Genomic DNA, 7,279 nt, shown 5'->3' with positions numbered 1-7,279 from the left:
TGATAGCCACTTTTCAAATCTATCTTAGAAAAGACACATGAACCGTAAAGTTCATCAAGCATGTCGTCTAGTCTAGGAATGGGATGCCTATATTTTACCGTAATGTTGTTGATGGCACGGCAGTCCACACACATGCGCCATGATCCATCCTTTTTGGGGACAAGTAGAACTGGGACGGCACAAGGACTGAGGCTTTCCCTGATGTAACCTTTCTCCATAAGGTCTCCAATTTGTTTCTCAAGTTCCTTGGTCTCCACCGGATTGGTTCTGTAAGCTGGCCGGTTAGGTAGAGACGCACCCGGAACAAAGTCAATCTGATGTTCAATCCCTCGTACTGGCGGCAAACCCTTTGGGTTTTCATCTGGAAAGACATCTGAATATTCCTGCAAGACGTCTAGCAAATCACTCGGAACTTCCGGTGCAAGGTTAGAAGAAGTAGAAGCCATCAGAGATTCTTTGTACACAAGTAAAAGAAAGGGCTTTTGGGAGTAAAGAGACTTCTTAACCTGACTTTGTTTGATAAAGAAGTTGGAGTTCCGGATTGAGGACTCAGGTTTGTCCGGTTTGGACTCTTGTTCACGGTTCTTTTTGAGTTGGAGCTGGTCTTGATGGACCTCCAAGGGCGAGAGTGGTACAAGCGTGATCTTCTTTCCTTTATGGTCAAAGGAGTGCCGGTTTGTGTAACCATCATGGACGGTTCTTTTATCAAACTGCCATGGACGTCCCAACAGAACATGACAAGCATCCATGGGAAGAACGTTGCACACAATCTCGTCTTCATAACGACCAATGGTGAGAGGGATCGTGACTTGCTCCTTAACATACTGTTCACCAGTTTCATTGAGCCATTCCAACCTGAAAGGACGTGAAAGAGGTCGAGTAGCTAGACCTAATTTCCTGACAAGAGTATCACTAGCAACATTAGTACAACTCCCACCATCAATGATCAAAGAACAAACTTTTTCAGAGATTAAACAACGAGAATGAAAGAGATTCTCCCTTTGTTCCTTTTCATTGGTTTTGGGCTGAATACTCAAGGAACGTCTAGTGACCAGTAGTGGTCCGTGAGCTGGATAGTCAAAGCTATCTTCATCATCAAAGATCGGCTTAGAATTTGGATCAAAGGTCGGGTCATGGTCGTTGTCCGTGTGGCCGTTCGCGTGGCCGTCCGTTTTATCGAAGATGGGTTCGTCCCAAGCCTTCCTAGCCACAAGTAATGGTCCGTGATGTGGGTAGTCAAAGGACTCCTCTTCCTCGTCAAAGATAGGACCAAGATCCTCCTTGTCTTCTTGTTCATCTTCGGACTCAACTTCACCATTTTCCAAGAGAATCATCACACGCTGGTTTGGACAGTTCTTGGCATAATGTCCTAGCCCTTGACATTTGAAACATCTAATGTCTCTTGCTCGGCTTGAGGCGTCTACTGCCTTTCCTTTGTCATCACGAGTGGACACATCAGTTTTAAAGGCAGTATGTGTTGTGATAGGCGACTTACCTTTGTCTTGATAGCTTAGCTTAGGAGCATAGGCCGGTTTAGGAGAGTAGGCCGGCTTAGAAGTAGTGGCCGGTTTTGAGAAACTCCTTCTCTTGAGTTGTTGCTCGATCAAGATGGCTTTGTGTAGCATCTGTTCCACACTTCCATACTCTTGAAGCTCCATACGATCTTGGATGTCACGGTTGAGGCCTGAAAGAAAGCGAGCCATAGTGGCGTCCAAAGGTTCATCCGTGTCCGTTTTGGTAATCAAAACTTCCATCTCTTGATAATAGTCTTCCACAGATTTGGTTCCTTGAAGCAAACGTCTTAGCTTCTGGTGAAGGTCGCGGTGATAATGGGTTGGCACAAATCGTTTCCTCATCAACAAGGTAAGCTCATCCCATGTCTCAATCGGCCGCTCACCTGTTCTCCTCCTGTGGGTCAACACTTGATCATACCAGTTAATAGCATAGCCAGAGAATTCAGTGGCCGCAAGCCTTACTTTTCTAAGTTCAGAATAGTTTTGACAATCAAAGACATGCTCAATTTTTCTTTCCCACTCTAGAAAAGCATCAGGGTCGTTTTTACCATCAAAAGGTGGAATTTTCAATTTCAATCCGTTCAAACTATCATCAGTACGATTGTTTCTAGCAAATGGATTGACATCACCTGGATTTCGAGTTCTATGACCTCTTCTTGGTCGGTAAGCGGATCTGACCTCGTCCTCTTGGGCGTCCTCATCAGGAAACTCATCATCTGACCGGGTATTCCTTCGCGGCTGATTGGTTCTTGTCCTTGATCTAGGATGGGACTGGCTTACTTGAAGTTCGTCAAGCCTTTGATGGATCTGCTCTAGACCTGTGTTTATAAGGTTAGAAAAAGAATCATTCAAAGCTCGCATCTGAAGATTAGACAGTCCAGCAACTGAATTTCCGGGACGGTTTTGTTCTTCATGGCTACTCATGGTTCCTGAAATTTCTTAAACACAAAACGTTAGGATTAAAACTCACACTCTCAAGTGTTTGTTCCTCACCCACACACGTGTTTCTCTCGATTTAAAAGTGATCACTCAAGTTTCCACTCAAAGTTCTATGAAGAACAGATCTCGGAATCTGGATGGCCAAACTTAAGCAAAACACACGGGAACTTTAAAGATAGAAAGATAAGAGATTTGTTTTAAAAGAATCCGTTTTAACCTCCTCAAAGGCTGGATTTCTCCTCAGCCAGCAGGCTTCCTCTTCCACCACCAATCCACAAAGTAAACTCTTTCTTTTTTTTTTATAATATGGATCTTGCTTGTTTCTTTTTTTTTTTTTATAAGTGGATGGTAATGAGGGGCCCGGATTCAAGATAGACAGATGAAGAAGTGTTTAGAAGAAAATGGAAGATGAGAAGATGGATCGAGATAGAGAATACCAGAAGAGTGGCTCTGATACCACTTGAAGGACCCTAAGATCGGATTGCCCTCGACTGGATTCGTTTGGATATGAACTCCGGAAAGGAGAACTGATGGAACGTTGGGTCGCACAAGGGTTGCGGATGTTCCCTTGATATTCCCGACTTCAATGGCGCTTGATATGACTCACAAGTCCGCCAAGGAAGATCTCGAACTGGTTGCTTGATATGACTCACAAGACCAACTAGTTGAGAAGTGAATTGCTCGGATATGACTCACCAAGACAATCGAAAACAAGTTCTAAAGAGAACAGAGAGTTTAAACTCAGAAACTTAATCCAAAATGATCTGATTTTATTAATGAAATGAAACACTTATTTATAGTACAAGTAGGAGACAAAGGGGCTACTTGACTAGAAGTTTGAAAGACAAATAAAATTAAAGACATTTGACTAGAATTTTGAAAGACAAAGAAAAAGACTCTTCAATCTGCGGACTGGTCAAAGTGACCCTTCGGCTTGTTGAACCGCGGCCAGGAGCAGGACGGTCGCGGGCCGGTCCGTCTGTTCCGTCTTGTCCGTCTCCTGAACCATCTTCGACCATAATCGTCCTAAGTCTTCTGAAAGATGAAGAATCTGTGCCTTAGAGAGATTTGGATGATCAAAGTGCATGAACTGATCAAATGGATCGATCAGTTCGTCAATACGGTCGGTACGTTCCAAACGTGCGAGAAGAGAGAAGTCGCGTCCAGTTCCTAGTTCGGCTCGGCCTAAGTTGCTTCTGGCTTGACCGTCGGTCTGAGATTGGCGAGTTGTCCGAGAGAGAGATGATCCAGTACGGTCAGTTCGGCTGATAGGTCGAGGATCCAGTCTAAGCTTCTTCCCGTCCATCCGTGGATCGATCCGGTACACTGCTCGGCCTTGGTTGGGGCGATGAACCTCGGTTGGAATGTCCTGACCTTCCTGATGGTCGAGTTCCTCGGACTGAGGCACATCAACGTAGCGACCGAGCACGAACACGCTGCTCGGTCGCTACGTAGCGACCGAGCACGCACACGCTGCTCGGTCGCTACGTAGTGACCGAGCTCAAGCCAACTCTCCACTCGCTACATAGCGACCTGTAAGGCCTCAGAAAGGTCCTCCTTTGGGTTCTCTTTTGAATCCTCGTCGAAACGCTTTTTGTTTCGTCTCAATCGGAGTTTCCGTTGAGATTTTACGACGAAAACAAGTGGGACTCGTCTCGGCTTGCTTCCACTCGCTACGTAGCGACCTGTCAGACTGTCAGTCGCTACGTAGCGACCTGTAAGGCCTCAGAAAGGTCCTCCTTTGGGTTCTCTTTTGAATCCTCGTCGAAACGCTTGTCGTTTCGTCTCAATCGGAGTTTCCGTTGAGATTTTACGACGAAAACAAGTGGGACTCGTCTCGGCTTGCTTCCACTCGCTACGTAGCGACCTGTCAGACTGTCAGTCGCTACGTAGCGACCTGTAAGGCCTCAGAAAGGTCCTCCTTTGGGTTCTCTTTTGAATCCTCGTCGAAACGCTTTTCGTTTCGTCTCAATCGGAGTTTCCGTTGAGATTTTACGACGAAAACAAGTGGGACTCGTCTCGGCTTGCATCCACTCGCTACGTAGCGACCTGTCAGACTGTCAGTCGCTACGTAGCGACCTGTAAGGCCTCAGAAAGGTCCTCCTTTGGGTTCTCTTTTGAATCCTCGTCGAAACGCTTTTCGTTTCGTCTCAATCGGAGTTTCCGTTGAGATTTCACGACGAAAACAAGTGGGACTCGTCTCGGCTTGCTTCCACTCGCTACGTAGCGACCTGTCAGACTGTCAGTCGCTACGTAGCGACCTGTAAGGCCTCAGAAAGGTCCTCCTTTGGGTTGTCTTTTGAATCCTCGTCGAAACGCTTTTCGTTTCGTCTCAATCGGAGTTTCCGTTTAGATTTTACGACGAAAACAAGTAGGACTCTTCTCGGCTTGCTTCCACTCGCTACGTAGCGACCTGTCAGACTGTCAGTCGCTACGTAGCGACCTGTAAGGCCTCAGAAAGGTCCTCCTTTGGGTTGTCTTTTGAATCCTCATCGAAACACTTTTCGTTTCGTCTCAATCGGAGTTTCCGTTGAGATTTTACGACGAAAACAAGTAGGACGCTTCTCGGCTTGCTTCCATTCGCTACGTAGCGACCTGTCAGACTGTCAGTCGCTACGTAGCGACCTGTAAGTCCTCAAAGGGTCCTTCCTTTGCGTTCTCCTTTGAATCCTCTTCGAAATGCTTTTCGTTTCGTCTCAATCGGAGTTTCCGTTGAGATTTTACGACGAAAACAAGTGGGACTCGTCTCGGCTCCCTTCCACTCGCTATAGCGACCGAGATGACATCCTCACTCGCTATAGCGACCTGTCAGGCCTCAAAGGGGTCCTCCTTTGCGTTCTCCTTTGAATTCTCATCGAAACGCTTTTCGTTTCGTCTCAATCGGAGTTTCCGTTGAGATTTTACGACAAAAACAAGTAAACCTCATCTTAAACTCCTTGCCTTGTTTCTGCTCACCCTACCTCCATCTTTGCGTTCACTTTCGAATCTCGATCGAAACGTCTCTTGTTTCGCCTCGATTGAAGTTACCATTGAGACTTTACGATATAAAAAAAAAAAAAACTGCAAAGACCTATTTTCTCGCATGGATTCAGATTCATCGTATAAAACGGCAATGGTTAACTTAACACCTTAGCCGCCTTAACTATACGATTACGTTGGACCTTTTTACAAAAATCGACGTCTTATCTAAGGAGAAGATAACAGTCAAGTTCGGAAGATAAATGTCAAGTTTCAAAGGATAAACACCAATATCGGAAATGGCGAACATACACGAGAATAGGAAACAAAAATGAGCACGCAAAACTGAGAAGGGACAAAACTGCATCTTCGAGAGAACTAAGGTATTTCCGACTTGAAATTTTTGAAATCAGACTTGGAATTTTCGTAGGAAATTACTTTGAGGCTGCCATAGAACTTTAGGAAACGTAAAACCTAGGCGGATAGTCTAGCGAACTAAGTTTTAAGCGATCGTCCCGCTCGGTCGCTACGTAGCGACCGAGGGCTCGTCCCGCTCGGTCGCTACGAAGCGACCGGGCTCGAGCCAAAGTTCGGTCGCTGTGTAGCGATTGAACCTTTCCGAACGTCAATACGACACCAGTTCTTGCATTCTCGTCAAAACCTTCGAATGCTATCTCCCGAAGACCGTAGCAAGCTCAGTCCATGTTTCCCGCCATTCTAATTCATCGATCAAACTTCGCGGATTAGAAACCGCGGAAAACTCGTAGTAAACGTGTCGAGTCGGAAGACGGCCCAAAGGGACCTAAAACACGACTCGAGGCCCATCCTATGATTTTCCTAACCAAAAGCCCGTAAACCACAGCCTGGTTTACGCTTGGTCCACAAGGAAGGATAAATGTCAAGTTTCCGCGGATAAATACGGAAGTTTTGAAGATAATTGTGAAGATCGGGAAAAATGGAATATCTCCATTTTTATGCTATGACGGCTTAAGGGCAGAAGAGTAAAAGCGTAAACCGACCTTGGAGCTAGTATATAAGGAGTCCTAGTCGAGGAGCAAGAGGGAGAGAACTTTTTAGACTCGGAATTCTCTGCACTTAGAAACTTTAGGCTTTATTCTCGACAAGTTCGGTTTCTATGACTGGCACTCAATTACTAGACGAACTCGCCGAGGCAGTTCGATCTCTTGTCCAGCTCTATCAATTGAACTACGTTCGGCTTGATCCTCGAAAGGGGTACGTAGGCAGCCTTTAACAAGGTTCAGTTAGAAATCAATCAAAAACCTTTTATTTATCTTTTTCGTCTTTTGTTATCGAGCTGCGACTCAAATAGGTTTGAGCTTTTAGGCTGCTAGAACTAAGTAACTCGCTGACAGCCTTTGCGGCCAAAGCTTTTATGATCCCTTGTAATGATCGCAACGCTCTTACGCGGACTCGAAATAAGATCTAGTGTTTTCTCTAAACTCGTTTGTTATCTTTTCATGATTTCCGCATATATTCGATCACTTGTCGTTGGCTCTCGCAGAGATCCGGGACCTCTGGGAAATTAGGGTTTTCCTAGTTTCCTTATTTAAACAGAAATCGACAGTGCGAATTTCGGTTCCCACACTACTGCCAAGACAAATGTGAGGAGCATACTGGGAATCAACAATGAAGGAGGTCTCGGAAAGTATCTTGGTCTCCCGAAACAGTTTTCCAATAAGAAGAGTGACATGTTTACTTACATAGTTGACAAAGTTAAATCGGTGGTTCAAGGTTGGAAGCAGAGACATTTATCACCAGGTGGGAAAGAGGTCTTACTCAAATCAATTGCTCTCGCTATGCCTATCTTTTCAATGAATGTATTTCGACTGCCAAAAGCAATCTGTGAA

This window comes from Brassica napus, unplaced genomic scaffold, assembly GCF_020379485.1.
Source record: "Brassica napus cultivar Da-Ae unplaced genomic scaffold, Da-Ae ScsIHWf_1506;HRSCAF=2102, whole genome shotgun sequence".
In the NCBI taxonomy this organism is placed as follows: Eukaryota; Viridiplantae; Streptophyta; class Magnoliopsida; order Brassicales; family Brassicaceae; genus Brassica; species Brassica napus.
Note: the sequence above shows the minus strand (reverse complement) of the source record.